This window comes from Pan paniscus, chromosome X, assembly GCF_029289425.2.
Source record: "Pan paniscus chromosome X, NHGRI_mPanPan1-v2.0_pri, whole genome shotgun sequence".
NCBI classification, from domain to species: domain Eukaryota; kingdom Metazoa; phylum Chordata; class Mammalia; order Primates; family Hominidae; genus Pan; species Pan paniscus.
In genome coordinates, this window is record NC_073272.2 from 35,645,285 (window position 1) to 35,666,378 (window position 21,094).

The 21,094-nt window shown below is 34.4% G+C and overlaps 1 long non-coding RNA gene across 2 annotated transcripts in view; it reads left to right on the top strand.

The window, feature by feature from the left end:
• LOC134729832 (uncharacterized) overlaps positions 1-21,094 on the top strand; it is a 577,505-nt gene that overhangs the window by 104,946 nt on the left and 451,465 nt on the right. The window contains exon 2 of one of the 2 annotated variants that reach the window (XR_010111316.1): positions 16,198-16,298. The exons of the other annotated variant lie outside the window; for it this stretch is intronic. This is a non-coding gene — a long non-coding RNA (uncharacterized LOC134729832). The remainder of the gene's footprint in view (positions 1-16,197; positions 16,299-21,094) is intronic. 2 annotated transcript variants of the gene reach the window in all.

Below are 21,094 nucleotides of genomic sequence, written 5' to 3' on the forward strand. Positions count from 1 at the left end.
CTGAAACAGATTTTAAAATATATATAAAAAAGGGAAGCCATGAAAGAGAAGACTGGAAAAATATATAGATCACCTTAATTTTTTAACTAAGATTTCTGAATGAAAGGGTTGAAAATTGATGGGTCCAAAATAATTGAAAAAATCATAAATAAAAATTTTCCAGAATTGAAAGTACGTATGGATCCTGATATTGGAATAACTCTTTTGGTATATAGCAGGGCAAATGAAAAAATGAAACTTGTCCAGAATCTTGTAGTTTCAATTTTGAGTCACAGATAAGAAGAAATTTCTAGAAGTTAACCACAGTACACTTTCAAATTCCCCTAGAGAGTGGTTAAAAATTCTCAACAAATGTGTCAATATTTTCTAAGTATGAAATTTTGGGCGATTAATATACATGATGGCTGGTGTTGGTGCTCTTACTTTTTTCTGTTTCTTTCAGAGTAGAAAGTAATGTTTAACTACATTAATCCTATTTAAGATTTCTTTTCAATCATTATTTAAAACTGCTATAGCAATTAAAGGATGTTTTACTGTTTGGTATTATGTCATAGATTTGAAAATTATTGCTGTAAAATATCATCAGTATTTTAATGAATGGAGAGCATCGTCTATGTGTATTCTGAATTCTTAGTCTTGCTGCCCACATGTATTAAATTGTATGAGCTATTGAGAAGAGAAGAATCTCATAAGTAAACAGGAAAACCAGGATAATATTCCTATAAGCACTCTGATACTATTTTTCTCCTTGCTACAAAATGTCTTTTTCTACTTTTTAAAGTGATTCATATTTATTTTTTATGAAATTATCTATCTTTGAATCTATATAGTCTATCAATATATTTGAATATACAAAATCATCTCTGTGGCTACTGTTTTATATAATATCCCTCATTTTAATTCATATATTTTAAGTTATCTATGATTTAAAACAACTAATATTGGCATTGAATTTCAAAATCTACAGATTTTAGTGTCAGTTTAATGGAATATGCAAGCAGAGGTCAACGGCATGATCTTTTTATAAATATATATTTAAATAAACTATTATGTACGCATATTTTACATAAGATTATATTCTCTGAAGTTCATGTGACAGCTTTCAAATGTAGCTAACATGAATTGTCTTTAGATGAAATTACATCTTCTTTGTAAGCTATCTGTTCCCTTTACCATGTATTTAACTACTAAGCATGGAGTAAAGGGGAAAAGATACGAGTCAGTGTCTAAGTCAAGGATATAAAATAAAATACCTCCTATCTCTGAAAAGCTTAGACTGCAAAATTTGTTGAGCAAATATGCATAGTGATTTAACAGTTTAACTTTTCTTCCCTCATATCAGAACATTCAGCTAATGTATTTACTATGAGAATTTCTACTGTTTTTATGAGTGGAAGATTGAGGTTAGGTTGAGGTACAAAATAAACTACCTAACAAAAAAATCCGCAAGCAAACAAAGAATTGTACTTATCTACTGCTCAAACTTTGGGAGGAAAAGAGATGTTATGTACCACAGTTAAAAATATATTTCTGTATATAGCCATGCCCAAGGGCAGTAACGATGTCTTATTTAAATTATTACCCCTGATGCCTACAACATATAATTTTGCTACACAGTTGAGTAAGCTGCCTATATAAACTAAGGTTTAAAGGAAAGTTCACAGATACTTAATAGAATTGATAGTTAAAGTACAAATAAGACTTTATATGCCTGGTTATTTTGTAATGTATCTACTCTAGAGTATTGGAATAAAAAACATGAAGGACATTGGCCTGCACTCTTCAAAACTATCAAGGTCATGAAGACAGACCTCTTCCTGATTAAAGGAGACTTAATAGATACAACACCTAAATGCATATGATTTGGATCCTAAACAAGGAAAACAAAAAGATTTTTTGTTGTTGTTATTCTTTTTTTTTTTGAGATGGAGTCTCGCTCTGTCGCCCAGGCTGGAGTGCAGTGGCTCGATCTTGGCTCACTGCAAGCTCCGCCTCCGGGGTTCACGCCATTCTCCTGCCTCAGCCTCCCGAGTAGCTGGGACTACAGGCGCCCACCACCACGCCCAGCTAATTTTCTGCATTTTTAGTAGAGACAAGGTTTCACTGTGTTAGCCAGGATGGTCTCCATCTCCTGACCTTGTGATCTGCCTGCCTTGGCCTCCCAAAGTGCTGGGATTACAGGCATGAGCCACCGTGCCCGGCGTGTTGTTGTTATTCTTTTGCAATAATGGACATGAAATTAATTGGTGAAATCTGAAAAAGTTTTTAGATCTAAATAATAATAGTGTATCAAAGTTAATTTCCTGATTTTGATAATGTCCTATGACAAGCTTGTCCAACCTGCCACCCTCCAGCCACATGCAGCTCAGGATGACTTTGAATGCGGCCCAACACAAATTTTTAAATTTTCTTAAAACCTTATGAGTTTTTTTTTTTTTTTGAGACTCGTCAGCTATCATTAGTGTTAGTGTATTTTATATGTGGCCCAAGACAATTCTTCTTCCAGTGTGGCCCAGGGAAGCCAAAAGATTGGACACCCCTGTTATGGCTAAGTGAAAGAATTTCCTTGGTTTTTTTTAAAAAAGGAAGTACTGCAACATTTAGAAATACAAAGGCATCATGTCTGCAACGTGAGAGTACACAGGAGAAGACGTAGTAACAGATTAACATTTGAAGAATCTAGGTGAATATTATACAAGAATCCTTTGCTCTATAATTGCAGCAGTTATGTAAATTTGAATTTTTTAAAGGTGATGAATTAAGATACAGACTAAAAGCACACTTCCAAAATGGCAATAACTTATAGGTGAGTTCAGTGAATTGGCAGGGAAGGGAACAATAGAAAGACAGCTTGGAAGATTTTCAATAGCAGCTGTCCATTTAGTAGAACAAATCAGCAGTTCCTGCTTTTTTCTCAATGCTGTGGCATTGTTTTCACTGGGGCTTTAAAGGGAAGTGGCTGCATGCCAGTTTCTGTGTTCTCATCCAGCTGTTCAGACACTAAAATGACTTAAGTAACAAAGGCTGAAGTTTGAGAAGCCATGCAGTTTGCCTCCAAGACAAGTGAACATGTTAACAGAATATTTACAAATTTATTTAAAATGGCAATCATTGGTCCTGAGAGATAGGGAAGAAAGCGTTCTTATTTAACTAAGAAAATGATCAGTAGGTGAAATATCCAAGAGGTGTTTCTTAATACATCTCTATTCTGCTCCTATTTTATCCTGTTATACTGCAGTTCCCTGAATTCTCAAACTCAGAATTTGACAAAGTAGAAAAAAATTAAGTGAATTTACTTGATGTTTTGAAAACAAAACACAAACAGCTTTGCCTAGTACATGTATAAAGTTATTACATAGTCGCTATAGATTGACTTTCCACCTTTCAAAATAATAGACAACAAAAATGAATCTGAATTTGTAAAGCACATTTAACCTCCTCAAGCTCTTGAAATAAAGTTATTCATTAGCAATATCTCAATGATTAAATTCAGGATAACATGGGATTTTTTGAAAAAGTGTGAAAGCAAATAGAAGCATTTAATAGCTGGTTTACTATTTTGTGTTCTGTGGAAGATTATGTTTCAATTTAATAAATAATGAAAAAGAACATTTCCTTCCTATTTTTAAGTAAAAATATGAGTTATATTTGAGCATGGTTGTGGTGCACTTCTTTTGGAGACTTACTTAGTTATTTAACTTGTAAATATCCAGGAAATCTGAAAAACTAAAATAAATCAAATATTTTCATTATAAGTAGCATACCATTTGAATATTTAAAGTATGCTACAAAAATAACACGTAAGGTGTACACTTCTTGTTAAGAAGATTAAAAAAATCAATGCTTATAGTCTTCCAACTCACTCATCATGGGGCTTCATTATTTGAATTTATTCAAAGAGTAAACAAGCAAAACCTCTCAAATCTCATTCTGCATAAATCTGATAATGGTTCTGACCAATTAAAACTTAGGTGACCAAAATAGATCATCTGTACTTTATTACGTGGAGCACTTCACAGAATAATTATTTGAAGGATAAATAAAAGTTAACTACTCTCCATTTTCAAAGCTAGCAAAAACCAGTTCCATTGTATGTTTTCAATTAAGCAACACAATTTACCAGAACCCAAGGATTTTTATAAGCAGTTTATCTACCCCTAATAATGGACTAGACAGTAAAGTAACTTGATCTCTGCCTTTTGTTTTTTTTCTTGGCCAAGGAGGTGATGGTAAGTAACTCTATTTGCAGTGGTGTGAGAGCCCTCTTTTTTCTACTGTAATGCAGTGATTTTTGACTTCACATTATTCCTACATGATACCTTCCATGCTATTCTAATGTCTATATATAATTTTCTGTAAACTACTTTATCATAGACTGTATCATATGAGGCATTTACGAATTATTTCAAGCTTCAATTCTATGGATGGTCACTTCTAATGGAAAATCCACAGTCCAGGATGGTCTATCTGGTGTTTTATAAAAAAATTCACACTCCAGAGGTGGCTACCACAAGCCCCTGTGCTATCTGTATCTCCACCAGTACCAAGCATTTTGCTGAATTTCATCCTAAATGTCAAAAGGAGTTTTAATCAATTAAATTAAAAATTTTATAATTGGCATGATTACTTTCATTGGTGAAATTACAATTTTTCTTCTTATTTAGTTTGGTTATAATATTTTTAAGATATCTCCACTGTTAAAATGAATAAGATATAATAATGTAGGAAGGATCATACAAATAATGTGATTCAGTAATTCTACTACTGGGTATATATCCAAAGGATTTGAAGTCAGGATCTTAAAGAGATCCCCGCTACCCTATGTATAATGCAGCATTATTCATAATAGCCAAGATATAGAATCAACCTAAGTGTCTGTGTATATATGAATGCATAAAGAAAATGTGGTGTATTTACATAAAGTAATACTATTTACTTTAAAAAAGATGGAAATCCTGTCATTTGCAACAACGTATATTAACCTGGAGACATTATGCTAAGTTATATAAGCCAGACACAGAAAAACAAATACTGTATGATCTTATATATGGAATCTAAAAATGTTGAATTCATAGAAGGAAACAATAGAGTGGTGATTACCAGACCTGGGACTTGGGGAGATTGGAGAGAGATATTGGTCAAAGGATACAAAATTTTAGTTAGATAGTAGGAAGTTCAAGAGACCCATGGTACAGCATGGTGACTATAATTAATAACAATATACTGTATGCTGGGAAATTGCTAAGATATTTGGTGTTCTCACCACAAAAACGAAGGATAAGTATGTGAGGTAGTGGATATATTAATTAGTTTCATTTAGTCATTCCACAATGTATACATATGACAAAACATATTGTACACCATAAATATATGCGATTTTTGTCAAGTTATCATTAGAAAAAGAAAGCCCTGTATATGTTTAGCATAAGGCATGTTCAGAAAACAACTGAAAAGTCTCCAAACTTTCACCTCAGGCTGAGGCCTAGGCTCATTGCAATCCTGGATATGTGTTAAGGAAGAGCACCAGCACAGGGACAATCTGCAAATACTGGGAGGGTAATATTGTTTGTTGTTGGTGGTGGTGGTGGTGGGGTGTGTGTGTGTGTGTGTGTGTATTTTGTTGTCATTTTTATAAACTTATATTCAAGAAAATCTCTGTCAAAACTCTAGATGAACAGAGACTTCGGTGATGACTTATGACAAGGAACACATGGATGTCCTTATGACAGGAACACTGGTCACTGAAATAGTTGAGTATTATAGCCTTCAACAATAATAACATCAAAACAATAAACCCTGGAAAGGAGGGGAATTTGATTCCACAGTTATCACATTATAATACTTAAGTGCCAATTTTCAACAAGAAAATAACAAAGCATACAAAGAAAATGAAAAACATGACCCATACAAAGAAACAAAATGAATTAACAGAAACCATCTCTGAGTAAGCACAGAAATTGGACTTATTAGACAAAGACTTTTAAAATGTCTTAAATATATTCAAAGTCTTAAAGGAAAACATGGACAAACATGTAATGAAACTTAGGAGAATAACGTATGAACAATATGAGATTAGCAATTAGAAGATAGAAATTTTTAAAAAATAAGCAAACAAATTGTAGAACTGAAAAGCTCAATAGCTACGATGAAAAAACACTAGAGGCACTCAAAAGTAGATGTGAGTAGAAATAAGACAGAATCAGCAAACTTGAAGATAGGTTAATTGAAATTATGCAGTCTGTAGAGTGAAATGAAAAAAGAAATGAAGAAAAGTGTACAAAGGCTAAGGAACCTGTGGAACACTATCAAGTGGACCAACATATGCATTATGAAATTCTAAAAAAGGGTAAAAGAGGAAGATATAAAGGGGCAGAAAGAATATTTGAAGAAATCATAGTCAAAAACTTTCCAAATTTGTTGATAGATCTAGCTTCATAGTCAAAACCCAAACTTCACTGAGAATTAAAACTTTTCCCCTTTTCTGCTTGTATCAGTCTCAAAAAAAAAAAAAGCCACATTGCAATATATGTCCCTTTATCCTTTTTGTTCATTCCTTTCTTTTTTTAAGCTACACAGAGCACTTCTTTTCCCTTAACTCACAGGATATATTTGCTGAACCTTTTAGGTTTAGGCTCACGAATAGAAGGGATTAAAAGGGAAAGGGCATATGTTTTCTAGTTTGGCTTTTGGCAGATATACTAAGTTGGCATATTTTCTCATAGGGTGTTTTAATTAATGTGAACTTGTGAGAGATTCCCCTGCTGGGAATCTTCAATTGAAATTCCTACAAGGTGAACTTTTTTTTTTCTTCAATAAGCTTTTTACTACTCCAGCCATAAATTTTGAGCATTCAGCAGTCCACCCCTTTATATATTTTTAATTGAATTATTTGGGAGTTTTATTGCCATTGAGTTATTTGTGTTCCTTATATATTCTGTATATTAACCCATTGTCAAATGCATAGTTTGCAAATACTATCTTTTATTTTTGTACATTATCTCTTCACTTTGTTGATTGCTTCCTATGCTGTGCAGAACCTTTTTAGTTTGATGTAATCCTATTTGTCTGTTTTTGCTTTTGTTGCTGGTGTTATTGAGGTCTTATTGAAAAAATATCCTTCCCAGACCAATGTTGTGAAGCATTTCCTCTATGTTGTCTTCTAGTAGTTTTGTAGTTTTAGACCTTAAATTTCAGCATTTAGCTCACTTGAGTTGATTTCTGTATACGGTGAGAAATAAGGATCTAGTTTCATTCTCCTGCATGTGAATATTCAGCTTTACCAGGACCATTTATTGAAGAGACCCTTCTTTCACCAATGTGAGTTCTTGGTGCCTTTTTTAAAGAATCATTTAGATATAAATATGTTAATTTATTGCTGTGTTCTCCATTTCGTTCCATTCATCTATATGTCTGTTTTTATACCAGTGCCATACTATTATGGTACTATAGCTTTGTAGTATATTTTGAAGCTAGATGGTGTGATACCTCTAAGCTTTGTTCTTGCTTAAGATTGCTTTGGCTATTCAGGGTATTTTATGGTTCCATGCACATTTCAGGATTTTTTTTTAATTTCTGTGAGGAATGTCATAGTTATTTTCATAGGGATTGCATTAAATCTGTATATTGCTTTGGGTATTTGGACATTTTAACAATGTTAGTTCTATTCCATGAACATGTAATATCTTTCTATTTATTTGTGTTCTCTTACATTTCTGTCATCAATGCTTTATACTTTTCATTGTAAAGATCTTTCACTTCCTTGGTTAAATTTATTACTAAGAATCTTATTTTTTGTAGCTATTGTAAATTGGATTCCTTTCTTGATTTTTTTCAGATAGTTTGCTATTGGCTTATAGAAATGCTATTGATTTTTGTATGTTTATCTTCTATTCTGCAACTTACTGAGTTTATTAAGTCTAACAGTTGTTTTCTGTACAGTCTTTAGGATTTTCTATATATAAGATTATGCAAACTGCAAACAAGGCAATTCTACTTCTTGCTTTCCAATTTGAATTGTCTTTATTTATTTCTCATTCCTAAGTGCACTGGCTAGGACTTCCAGAGGCATGTTGAATAATAGTGATAAAAGCGGACATTTTGTCTTGTTCCATGTCTTAGAGAGAAAGCTTTCAAATTTTCCCTGTTTAGTGCAATGTTGGTTGTCTGTTGTTGTATATGACCTTCATTGTGTTGACATACATTCCTTTTATACCTAATTTGTTGAGAGTTTTTATCATGAAGGGATATGGAATTTAGTCAAATGCTTTTTCTGTGCCTATTGAAATAATCATAAGGTTCTTGTCTTTGATTATTGTAATGTGATGTATCATATTCGTTAATTTTCTTTAGTGGTTGTTGACCATTTTGACTTTTAATTATCATACTAGACATCTGAAAGATTGTATATCAGCATTAGAGTAATGAAGTATTCTGAATTTTACAATGAATTTACCCATAAAAGTGAGGTGTATACTTTCATATGTTTGCGTGATAGTAATTATTGTCCTTTTGCTTCCACTTTTGACATTCCATTTAGCATTTTTTGTAAGGCTTATTTAGTAGTGATGACTATTTTTCCTTCATTTCTGAAGGAAAGCTTTGTTGGGCATACCATGCTAGCCAGGCAATTTTTTTTTCCCAGTACCTTTAATATAGCATCCCATTCTTTCCTGGCCTGCAAGGTTTCTGCTGAGAAATCTGCTGATAGTCTAAGGGGAATTTTCTTATATGTGACTTGACACTTTACTCTTGCTGTTTTTTAGAATTTTTTCTTTGACTTTTGACAACGTTATTATAATATGCCTTGGAGAGGGCTTCTTTGACTTGAATTTATTTCAAATCTTTTGAGCTTCATGAATCTGGATGTCCATATCTCTCCCAAATCTTGGGTAGTTTTTAGGTATTGTTTTGTTAAATAGTCTTTCTGTGCACTTCTTCATCTCTTCTCCCTTTAAACTCCAAAGATGCAAATATTTGATTGCTTAATAACGTTCCACACATCCTGTAGGCTTTATTTGCTCCTTTTGATTGTTTTTTTTTCTTTCTTGCTGACTGGCTTATTTGAAAAGACTTGTCTTCAAGTTCAGAAACTCATTATTTTGCTTGATACAGTCTGCTCTTGAAAGTCTCAATTGTATATTTTAGTTCATTCATTGAATTCTTTAGCTCTAGTATTCCTGTTTGTTTCTTTTTTGGTCATAGCTGTCTCTTTGTTGAATTTCTCTTTTGGATCCCAAACTGTTCATCTAATTTAGTTTGTCTGTCTGTATTATCTTTTATCGTAAATTTCCTTGGGTCATTATTTTGAATTCCTTTTTAGGAAACTCATAAATGTTTATTTTTGGAGGGTCAATTATAGGAAATGTATTGTGTTTCTTTAGTAGTGTCCTATTCGCTTTCTTTTTTATGTTTCCTGTATCACTGTGTTGATATCTGTGCATCTGATGGAACAGTAACCACTTCCAGTCTCATACAGTGTCTTTCATGGGGAAAGACTCACCTGCCCATGTGTTGTAGGGTGTTGGTTGAGCAGGGTATTTTGGATTTGCTTCTGGGTGAATGCCGTAATGTGGTCTCCATCCAGTTTCTTCAGCTATAGGCAACATCAGTGATGCCTGAGTGTGCCTCAGTGTGCCTCAGTGGTTCATGCTGTAACAGTGTTTGTGGCTGGTCTACCTACTCAGTTACTGCTCCTTGATATTGGGGCACTGGTATAGTCTGTGTTTTGGGGATATTTAGGGCTGGTCAACTTGTGACTTGGGCTTTGCTTCACTAGGGGCTGGACAGTGGGCTGGTCCATGCTGTGGGGTAGCATGGGGCTGGATATCTGATGGCTCTGCTCAGGAGTTGTTCCCCTTAAGGTAGGGTACGAAGCTGGTCCATAGTCTGGAAAAACATGAAACTGGTTGACTGGCAGCTTGGATTGAGATCTGCTTTCCTGAAGGCAAAGTTCCAAGCTGATCCATGCTTAAAGGAAGTGCAAGGATGGCTGGCAAGCAGCTCAGCTCAGTTGCTGCTCCCCTGAGGGTGGAGTGATGGGGTCATGGTTGTTCCACTGGATGTAGATTTCAAGTAGGTTGGGTTGGGGTGCTATAGCCCCTGAAGTAAGGAAGGTACTGTACCTCCTAGGCAGCTTTTTCCTAGGAGTAGAAAGCTGTAACAGCTCAGCTGGGTAATGCTGCGCTATTGTGTGCAAGCATGGCGTAATGGAGGTGGAGCCTCAAAGATGGAAAGATGCAGTAGCTACTGGTCCCCAGAAAGGACATATTTTATTACTGACTCTGGTTTAGGGATGGCATCTTGCAGTAGGGGTTTGGGTAATGTGGGGAAAAGGGCATGATGTTAGCTCCTTTTCTGGAGCAATCCAGCTGTGTGAACTCCTGAAAGCTCCTAAAACTGGATGGAGAGCCTGAGAAAACTGCAAGATTCTCCAGCAGCGAAACCTACAGGTGTCTACGGCATTGATGAGGAATGCTGAGGGCCTTCTGTTTACTTTCTCCCGACATGGGAAAGTCCCTCCTGGTTCTGAGCTGATCCTAACTGGGGAGGTGGCATGGCAATGTCAAGATGTCTCACTCCTTTCTTTATGTGGCAATCTTGAGTGTCTGTGTTCCACAGAATTTCTGCCAGTCTCCTGCTGTACTTTAGCATTCTCATTCAAATACTCTTGTCAAACTATAGTTGTTTATTTGTTGTTTTTTTCCTTTTGTGTGGTGGGTGACAAGCACCAAGCACCGAGCACCTCTAGTCAGCCATCTTTCTGACATCACTCTCTTAATATCTCTTATTGTCTCATTTGAAATCTGTTTTGCCAATACATTTCCCATTACATGTCACCAGTAATTATACTTTGACAGATACCAATGCTGATTAAAGGCAAAGTAAAACTAAAGAAATATTTCATTACCTGAATGAAAAAAAAATCACACTCCTCTATGTTATGTCACAGTTAACTAAAACTAAATACTAATAGTCCTGAGTACTATAGTAGGTACATGAGCCAAATATTTTACTGTTTATACTATGGTTTGCATTAAATTTAAATGTTCTTTGAGTTCAGTATTTTTAAAAAGTAGAAAGAAATTCAAAGATCTCAAACCAGTGGTACAGCCTCAGCTAAGGCACACAGAATGTTTCTCCAGGTAATATGTCTCTAAGCATGAGCTATCAACAGCTTTTCTATTTGTATTGCAATTATAAGGAGCTTCTTGAATTGGAATTTTCAGAGAAGCCATGAAAATGTACTAGTTTAGAGACTCTATGAAAGGAAATAATTCTGATGTAATTTTTATATAATAATTTCTAATATGCATTGTACATTAGGTACAACATTTTCTTCTCTATTTTTATTTGACAAGAAGAAAATTAAAGGTCAGTATTTTTGATATTTTTCTTTTCTCTTTTTTTATCATTCTACAAAAGATGCTAAAGTTAGTCTATCAGTCTGAAGACCAATTGTATTTGAAGCTAACCTATATAGCAAGATTAATTTTTTCTGTCAGTGGTTTTCTGTCACTAAGCAAATGGTCCAAAATGAGCCACTTGACTAACTAACATTGACATGTAATTGTCTAGAAATCTAAATAGTATACTACTCGTATTCAAGAAAAAAATACATTTGGAGGATTCCTGTCACTTTTTTTTTTTTTTGATTCAGGGAAAGCACCCATGAAATTTAGATTTGGGGAAGGGCATAGGGGAACATAGTATAATTGCAGCCTACTTTTACTCACCAGTACTTCAAGAGTAACATTCTATCCCATTTTTACTAAACCATTATATGTTGAAATAAGATTCATTTCAGATGTCATTTTGCAAAATTCCTGTTAAGATTTAAGCACTGGAAAAAAATTTTTTAAACTAGTGCAATTACTTTCTTTTCAGCTACAGATTTTCTTGACATGACTAGCCACAGCTGTCTAATATTTTTTATATTTTAATAAACACTGTATAAGAGGAAACACAAATTTTCTCCAATGAATGCCTATCAACACACATATAATAACTAATTTCCTTGACAGGCTTAACAACGGATAATGTATTACTATTTAGCAACCAATTCTAGTAGACAGATTTGAAAAACAAGCTGTTGTCTAGTTCTATTTCAATATATATACTCATTGCTAATTTAAATGTAGACAAAATCTTACTCAGTCCTCTCTATAAGTCAAGCTTTATCTTGCAGGCAAATGTAGTCAGATATGTAATTTGCTTGTCAGCTATTGCCATGTGTTCAGAAATGGAGTTATTTTTAACATTTTAAAACAAACTTAGATTCTTAACCCAATTAATATTATGTCTGAACCTAAAATTACCAAATTATGTTGGCCTCCATACCCATTCTGTGCACATACATACACAAACACACTCATAGATCATTTATATCTACTAAAGCATTTGTTTTTCATTTTGCTGTATATAGATAATTTCACAAAAAGTAAAGCAAAATCTTGAGAGTTTTAGGAAAGGCAGAGCCATCTACTGCCTTCACCTGCCATACACAAATATTAATTCAACTATGGTTTTGAGAATATAAACACTAGAAAAGCTGATATAATATAAAAAGTTTACAGCATGTCAACCACTGTGAACAAGACATTTAGGTCATTTTTAAACAGTTACTTATCCCCCCAATCATGTGAACAATACAGCTTCTGAATTAACCACCTAGCATTTTAGGAAAACCAGAAGGAGAACATCAGCCATCTTTTTATCTCCCTGTGGTAGGCAGGAAGAATAACCCTCCCCCTTAAAAAAAGTCTATGCCCAAATCAAGAAAACCTGTAAATATGTTGTCTTAATTGGCAAAAAGAAACTTTGAAGACATAATTAAAGTTAAGGAATTTGAGATGGGAAGTTATTCTTAATTATTCAAATGGGCCCAATAAAATCACATGAGTTCTTAATAGTGGAAGAGGAGGGTAGAATTGTTGATGTGGGTCAGAGAGACTGGGTGATGGAAGAAGAGGTAGAGGTGATTTGAAACGTGTGGAAGACTCCACTTACTGTTTCTGTCTTTGAAGATGAAGAAAGGAGGCAGTCTTAGTCTGTTCAGGCTGCTATAACAAAATACCATAAACTGAATTATTATAAACAATAGAAATTTATCACAGTTGTGGAGGCTAGGAAGTCCAAGATCAAAGTCCTAGCAAATTCAGTGTCTGGACTCACTGTCTGGCTCATAGATGGCACTTTGTTGAAGTGTCCTCACATGTCAGAAGGGGCAAGGAGCTTCTTTGCGGCTCTTTTATAAGGGCACTAATCTCATTCATGATGCCTCTGCCCTTATGATCTAATCAGTTACCTCACAAGGGCCCTACCTCCTAACACCATCACCTTGAAGGTTAGGATTTCAATATGTAAATTTTGGGGAGACATAAACATTCAGACCATGGTATGGGCTATGTGCCAAGGAATGTGGACAGCCTCTAGAAGCTAAGAATGATCCTCAGCTGAAAACCACCAAGGGAAAGGAGACCTCTCTTCTAAAACTGCCTGGAACTGAATTCTGCCAACAACCTGAATGAACAAGAAAATAGATTCTCCCTTAGTGACACCAGGAAGAAATGCAGCCCTGATGACACCTAGAGTTTAGCATAGTGCAACCAATGTCAGACTTTCAACCTACAGAGCTGAAAGATACATTTGTGCTGTTTTCAGTCTCTAAGTTTGTGGCAGCAATAGAAAATGAATATACTGTTCTTACAAATTTTGTCTGCATATTTTTATTGGAGTGGGTTTATTTTAAAACAAGATAGGACTTGTGAGTTTAAACTAAAGATTCTTAGAACATTCTGAAATGATATTTATTTTTATGAAATAATTTCTAGTTTAAACACATGAAATTGATTTTAGCTTGCATTCTAAGTCATCTGAGATTTGAAGGATGTTCCATGTCTTAGTCTTATTTATTGGGGCAACTTTGCAATTCCAAAAATTATATATACAAAATGAACTCCTCTTGTTTCTGTGTCACTTTAACTAGAGGCTCTATGTGCAAGACAAAATACCAATCCTTCAGATTTATTTATTTATTTATTTATTTATTTATTTTTAGACGGAGTCTTGTTACATCGCCAGGCTGGAGTGCAGTGGCGTGATCTCGGCTCACTGCAACCTCTGCCTCCTGGGTTCAAGTGATCCTCCTGCCTCAGCTTCCCAAGTAGCTGGGATTACAGGCACGGGCCACCACGCCCAGCTAATTTTTGTATTTTTAGTAGAGACGGGATTTCACCATGTTGGCCAGGATGGTCTCGATCTCCTGACCTCATGATCTGCCCGCCTCGGCCTCCCAAAGTGCTGGGATTACAGACATGAGCCACCGTGCCCAGTCCATATTTATTTTTATACTCAAGCTTTCCCTTTACAAACTTTACCCAAATTACAGTGATAATGCCAGTTACTTTTTCATAAGAAACAGGGCATCTGCAACATTGATTATCAAGTGGTTCTGAAATTCCCACTGCCCACACTTTGTTCTCTCAAGACTTTGAGCATCATAAACTAACTATAATATACATTCATCATGAAGAAAAGATTTACTTTTTACCCTTAAAAAATCACAACCTGCCAGCTGGGCATAGTGGTTCATGCCTATAATCCTAGCACTTTGGGAGGCCAAGGTGGGCAGATCACCTGAGGTCAGGAGTTCAAGACCAGCCTGGCCAACATGGCGAAACCCCGTCTCTACTAAAAATACAAAAATTAGCCGGGCATAGTGATGCATGCCTGTAATCCTAGCTACCTGGGAGGCTGAGGCAGGAGAATCGCTGGAACCCAGGAGGCAGAGGCAGCAGTTAGCCGAGATCGTGCCACTGCACTCCAGCCTGGGTGACAGAGCAAGACTGTCTCAAAAAAAAAAAAAAAAAAAAAAAAACACAAGCTACCATTTTCTTTGCCTGTTTCTGCCACAATGACTCAGTGTGCAAAGTAGTATGATTCACGGGAAGTCTGAACAATCTCTTTCTTTGTAGACTGCACACACACACACATATATATATACACACACACACATATTTACATATATGCATATGTGTGTATATATATATATACATATATATATACACACACATACATATAAAGGTTGAGCTCAAAAAAGAAAAAAAAAATGCCAGTTAGCCATTGTGTGTGCTTTACTCGATTGAGAACTTTTTCTTACTGAGAATGAGCTTTTTCCAACTTAAACCTATTTGTAGGTTTGTGCCAAGTGAAAACAACGAGTATGAGCATAATTTTTTATTTGAATTTTCCTATCACCTTTTAACTCACTTATACTGTTTATATTATATGAATTTTGTATCTGACCTCCTCATGTTGTTGGTAGTTGTATTCATTTGCCTTTCTCTCTGTCCCCAAAATCACCGAACTCATTGAATGACAAAGAAAATGTTCTCAGTAGAAATGCTTGTTGACTCCTTGTGCTCAAAGAGCTGGAATTTAAGGAAAATAGACCTTGAGTTAAAAGACAGCATTTCACGATGATTAAAAATGATAGAGACAGGTGTCAAACAAACTTAAAATACATATGCAATTAATTTGAGGTACAGTTAGTAGGGAACACTTGTTGAGAAATCTAAATTGGCAGGCCATCACTCTAAGCAGGAGAAATAACAAAAGAGGTGACTTGGGGAGATTCAGGAGACAACCCAGCCCTTTGTTAAGAACTGTCAGGGAATACAATTGAGTATGTATGGAGGGCAACAAGATGGAAAGTTATTCACAAGATATCTGAAAAGCAAAATTGGTGTTTCTGAACAGGAGAAGAATGAGAGCAAAGAGAACTAACATTTATTCAGCAATTACTATAAGCCAGGCACGGTGGTATTTGTGTGTGTTATCTGTTTAAATCCTACCATCAGTCCAGAAAATAATATTATCTCTATTTTTAGAAAAACAAACCAAGATTCATAGAAATTGAAGTCATATGAGCAGTTGATAGGGTTTAAACCTAGAACTGCCTGATCTCAGTGCGTCTGCACTTGTTCTATAATATTGAGAGATTAAATTCTCCTTCAACACTTTTGAGCTATAATTCTGCAGAATATCAATAAAGATATTTGAATTGTCCGTATGAAATCATTCAACACTGAAGTTCTTAATTCCTTAACAGTCCTTTTTAAAATCAGGTAACAAATTCTTAATTGTTTTTCAACTTCATGCCATCTCTATATATGAGTATTATTATTTGACTACTTTTAGGTCACATGGAATCTACACATGGAAGGACATAGGCATTGCATGCAGGTATCCGGAATCATTGATATTGGTCTTAAAATTTGGAAGTTTCCACTTTTGTTAAGGTATGTTTTCCTTAATGGTGGAGGTTTTCCAATTGGGTGTACCTCCAGATCTAATTCTTTCATGCAATCCTCATATGATAGGAAGTAATGAAATGAATATCATTAGGCATTTTCAAATTTGAATTGAAACATATTACAATATGTTTATATTAGAGACTGGACAAAATTATCATTAAGATTCTAAGGTTCTACTTATCATTACCATGGATGGGTTTTAAACTGCTAACTAGTTAAAGAACTGTAAATGAAAAAAGAAAAAACAACTTTGATCACTCCTAGCTATCAAATTACCAATTTAAAAATGTCTAAAAGTCATTACTGTTGAAACTATGATTGTTTAGAGTTTAGACAGTTGTATACACTCAAGCAGGGAGGATAAAAAGGGTCGCTATTCTAGAAATCGTTAGCCTATACTTTAAAAAAATTACAGCCATTGATACTGTGATATATTTTACCTGAAATTTGTTCATTTGTTTAAGTATAGACAACTTAATGTCTATATGTTAAGTAATGTCAGTGTTAAGTAATGTCTATACTTACAGAAATTAACAGATTTTAGGAAAAATTTATCAATTATATTGATTATAGCTTAACTTGTATTAATTTTTTAAGATACAGACACAGTGGCCAAAATAAAGAAAAGGTCGATACATTTTATCCACAAAATGGGAATAAAATTACTTTTTTTTTTTTTTGAGATGGGGTCTCGCTCTGTCACCCAGGCTGGAGTGCAGTGGTGTGATCTCCACTCACTGCAACCTCCACCTCCTGGGTTCAGGTGATTCGTCTGCCTCGGCCTCCAGTAGCTAAGATTACAGGCGTGCACCACCACACCCAACTTAATTTTTGTAATTTTTAGTAGAGATGGGGTTTCACCATGTTGCCCAGGCTGGTCTCGAACTCCTGGCCTCAAGTGATTCACCCGACTTGGCCTCCCAAAGTGCTGGGTTTAAAGGCATGAGCCACAGTGCCTGGCCAATAACATTACATTTAAATCCAATTTAAAATGTTTCTATTCTTTAGCATGATTGCAATATAATATTAGATAAAATACATAATAAAGTTAATAAAATCTCTAAGAGAAATGACTGAGAAGAAATTGTTAAAAGTATTAACAATAATTCAGAAATCATGGGTTATGAGTGATTTTTGACTTTTGATTATAACTTTGGATTTCTCTATGATAATCAGATATTGCTTTTACCAAAGCAAAAAGTTTATTAATTGCCAATTGTACAAGCCAATTTGCCTGTATATTTTATAGACAAAGAGGATTTGTTTGTTTGTTTTCCTTGTTCTACATTACATTACCATGAGTTCTCTTAGAATTTTTAATTTGCCACTTATTATTCCCACTGATAAAATAATTCAAGTTGAGTTTGAGTGTATTCATTCCTTTCCAATCTTGGTTTTGAGGTAATATGATTTTTTATTTACATACCATTTAATATCATTATTACCAATGCGTCATTTACATGAACTAATTTACTTAATTTTAAGTGTAAATGTCAATGAATTTTGTTAGATTGTATATCATTTTATTTGTGCTTGCTATTTTAATGCTCCAAGTTTAAAGTTAGAGTGTGAATAACATCCTCCCCCACCTTCACACTTACAATACTGAAGCCCATTAAAGCCCAGGTTAGGAGGGTTTCCTGCTTCCTCCTCTCTTCTACTTTCCTTCTAACTCCATGAAATATTTAAGAATCCCCCCTGAGGATCCTACAGTTGTTAGGAATGTAGTACTTTTTGTTTCCTCAGTCATCCCTGGGGCTCTAAATTGAGCAACTCAATCTTTATTTTGAAGCCAAAGACTTTCAATTGCCACCAAAATTTGCTTTGAAAGTAACCAGTGTTGGATAACAACCTGAAAACTTGGGAGCCCAGTGTGAAGCTAAGGGGCATAGGTAGCCAGCATTATTACTTCAGAGGTGGTATAGCTACATTACATTTAATAAAAACAGATCTTCAACATTCAGTTATTTTTAGATTCTATGATGTTAGTTTCCCATTTAAATTGTATCCTCATAACCAACCACCAACCTCCAATCCTCACAAAATCTTTCCTGATGGTCAATCATGGAGGGGGCGGACATAAAATAAAAATATAAATAAACAGGGTCGGGCTGGTAAGAGAAACCAGAAACTGAGAAGACAAAGTTAGAAACCAGTAATCAACATGAAAATGTAAGGTTCCAGGGGATTTTAAAATCTTTGGGAGAGTTTTGGGTTACACAGACTATGGAATGAAAATTGAAGAAAATTTATGCAGTTAGCAAAAGCTGAGGAGATTTGAAAAATGTGTTCTTTAGCACCTCAACAAATTCTGAAAAGGCCTGGAGTGAAGGTAATGTAAGTATTTTGCTGAGACTTTCAAAAACAAAACCAGGGAGATGGAAAGTATAACATAAAATAATATTGAGGAAAAACAACAACAAATTATTAGAAACTTAAACAAGAAATATAGTTTGGATGGCAAAATCTTCAAAAGGAACTGTATTCAACACAGCAGTACAAAGTCACAGGGATCCTGAGTACATAAGGTCAATCAGGAGGAAAAAGGGGGGTGTGGGTTAAGGCCAATAAAATAGAATTGTTTTTGAAGTGAAAGCCTCAAAGAAATTTTATTTACAAAGATTTTTATTACAGCAATATATTTAATGTAATATCATCGAGAGTCTCCTAAACTATGTTTTGAGACCTTAAACCTCTTTGAGCATTGCATTGTAATCTATGCTACTTTTCAAGAATATTACCACTGTCACCAGTGATTGAATATTAAACATTTCCTGTGTTTTTCTCTCTGTATATTTCTCCCCACTCTTCCTGCTCTTTACTTCTGTCCTAACTTCTTAAAACTATAGTTAAGGGCCCACAAACTCAAATGCCGTCAGGGATGAAGCAGGCAAAGGCAAAATGAATGTATCACAAAAGTAGGTGATGGAGACTGTGAGAAGATAGTGTGTCCGGCTTTTTTTTTCTCTCTCTGTCAAACACACACACACACACACACACACACACACACACACACACACACACACACTTCTATAGTCTGAATCCATGGAGCACTGGTTTGTAACTCCAGGTGTAATTATAGTGTCCTCTGGAGTAAGACAAATAGGAAACCCACTTTCTACATTTGTAAGAAATGTTGACTTGGGCAAGTTATCTCACTTCTATAAGTCTACATTTCCTCTTTTGTAAACTGGGAATAATAATAATAATACATATATATAATATGTATAACAACAACAATATAATATATATATATTTTAAATATTTTAATCTCATTTTTCAAGATGGGGATTACTATAGCACTTTTTGTTAAGGAAATATTGAGAACACATTTCCATCTTCAGTCTTACTCCACTAATAATCTACTAAGTTATTTGAACCAGATTAGTTTTATAAATCTATTTTAAACATTTTTAATATTTAAATATAATATTTAGTTAATTATATTTGTTCCTAAGAATTCCAAAGTATAAATAATTTGATATTTTAACACAATTTATTTTCTTCTTTCATTTCATGTTCCTAGTATGAACTCTTATGAAAGGAAGTGACCACTTATGCTATTTTGACTTGATTCATTTAGCAAGGGAGAAGCTACAAATATGCTGTCCAAAAGATGTTTGTATGGAAACAGTTTCTCCCACTTCAGTCCCCAGATTAACAGGGAGGATTAGTGTTATTTATAAATACCATTTAGATGTTCCTCCCTCTTTTTACTCTTCTTTCAATTTTACATAGGGGATATGGGCTATGAAGTGGGCTTGTCCCATATCTGACCCTGAAGGCTTGAGAGAGATAGTATCCATTGAATGAAGAAAATGGCCTGATGAAAATATGTTGTACAAATAAGCACATTTTTAAAAGTATTTATTTACACTTTATATTGTATTGGTATATAGTATGTTTTATACCAACAGTTATCTACTGAAAATGAAACCCTAGAATGTAAACATGATTTTGGCCTGTGAAATTCCCAGAAAGAAAATTTGGAATAGTATTTCAGAAAATCCTCTTATCAAATACTTCTGTAGATGACAAAAGTAACTTGGAGAGATCATCATACTTTAGTAAATTGTTAAAAGGGTTTTTTAAATTAATGTTAGGTGCTTGGTAGTGGCAGTGAATCAGGTGAACACGATTACAATTTTCCTTATATTTTAAACTGAAAATATTAAATGGGAAAAATAAAAATATGAGTCATTGAGGTAAATGCAGAAACCAGTGCTCATGCATGTACACACATACACACATACACACCTAAATTTTTAAAGGTCTTTTCACATCTTAATATCAGGAAACAAGATAAATATATAAGGGGATATCAACAAATTAATAATATAGAATCTTAATATAATGACATCTATCTAAAAGTTTTCAAGACAAAATAATTTCTATTTAAATAGTGAACGTAGTATTTACCTTTTGTCTTTAACCAGTCCTTTCTTGATAATAAATAGAACAAATACTGTGTCTTCACTGCATATTCAAGGTAGTCTAACTGCTATAAAAAAGAAAGTCAATAACTTAGCAAAATAATAATTAATTGTTCTTTGAAACAACAGCCCAATGTGTTTGTTTCTGATCAACTGGCCCAGTTATCCAGTATTGAAAGTCCATCTGGGAGACACAGAAGGGTGAGAGCGGTGTAAGGGATGATAAATTATTTAATGGGGGCAATGTATACTATTTCAATGATGGTTAAACTAAATGCCTAGACTTCACCACTATACAATATATCCACGTATCAAAACTGCATTTGTAACACCTTAATTTATAATTGA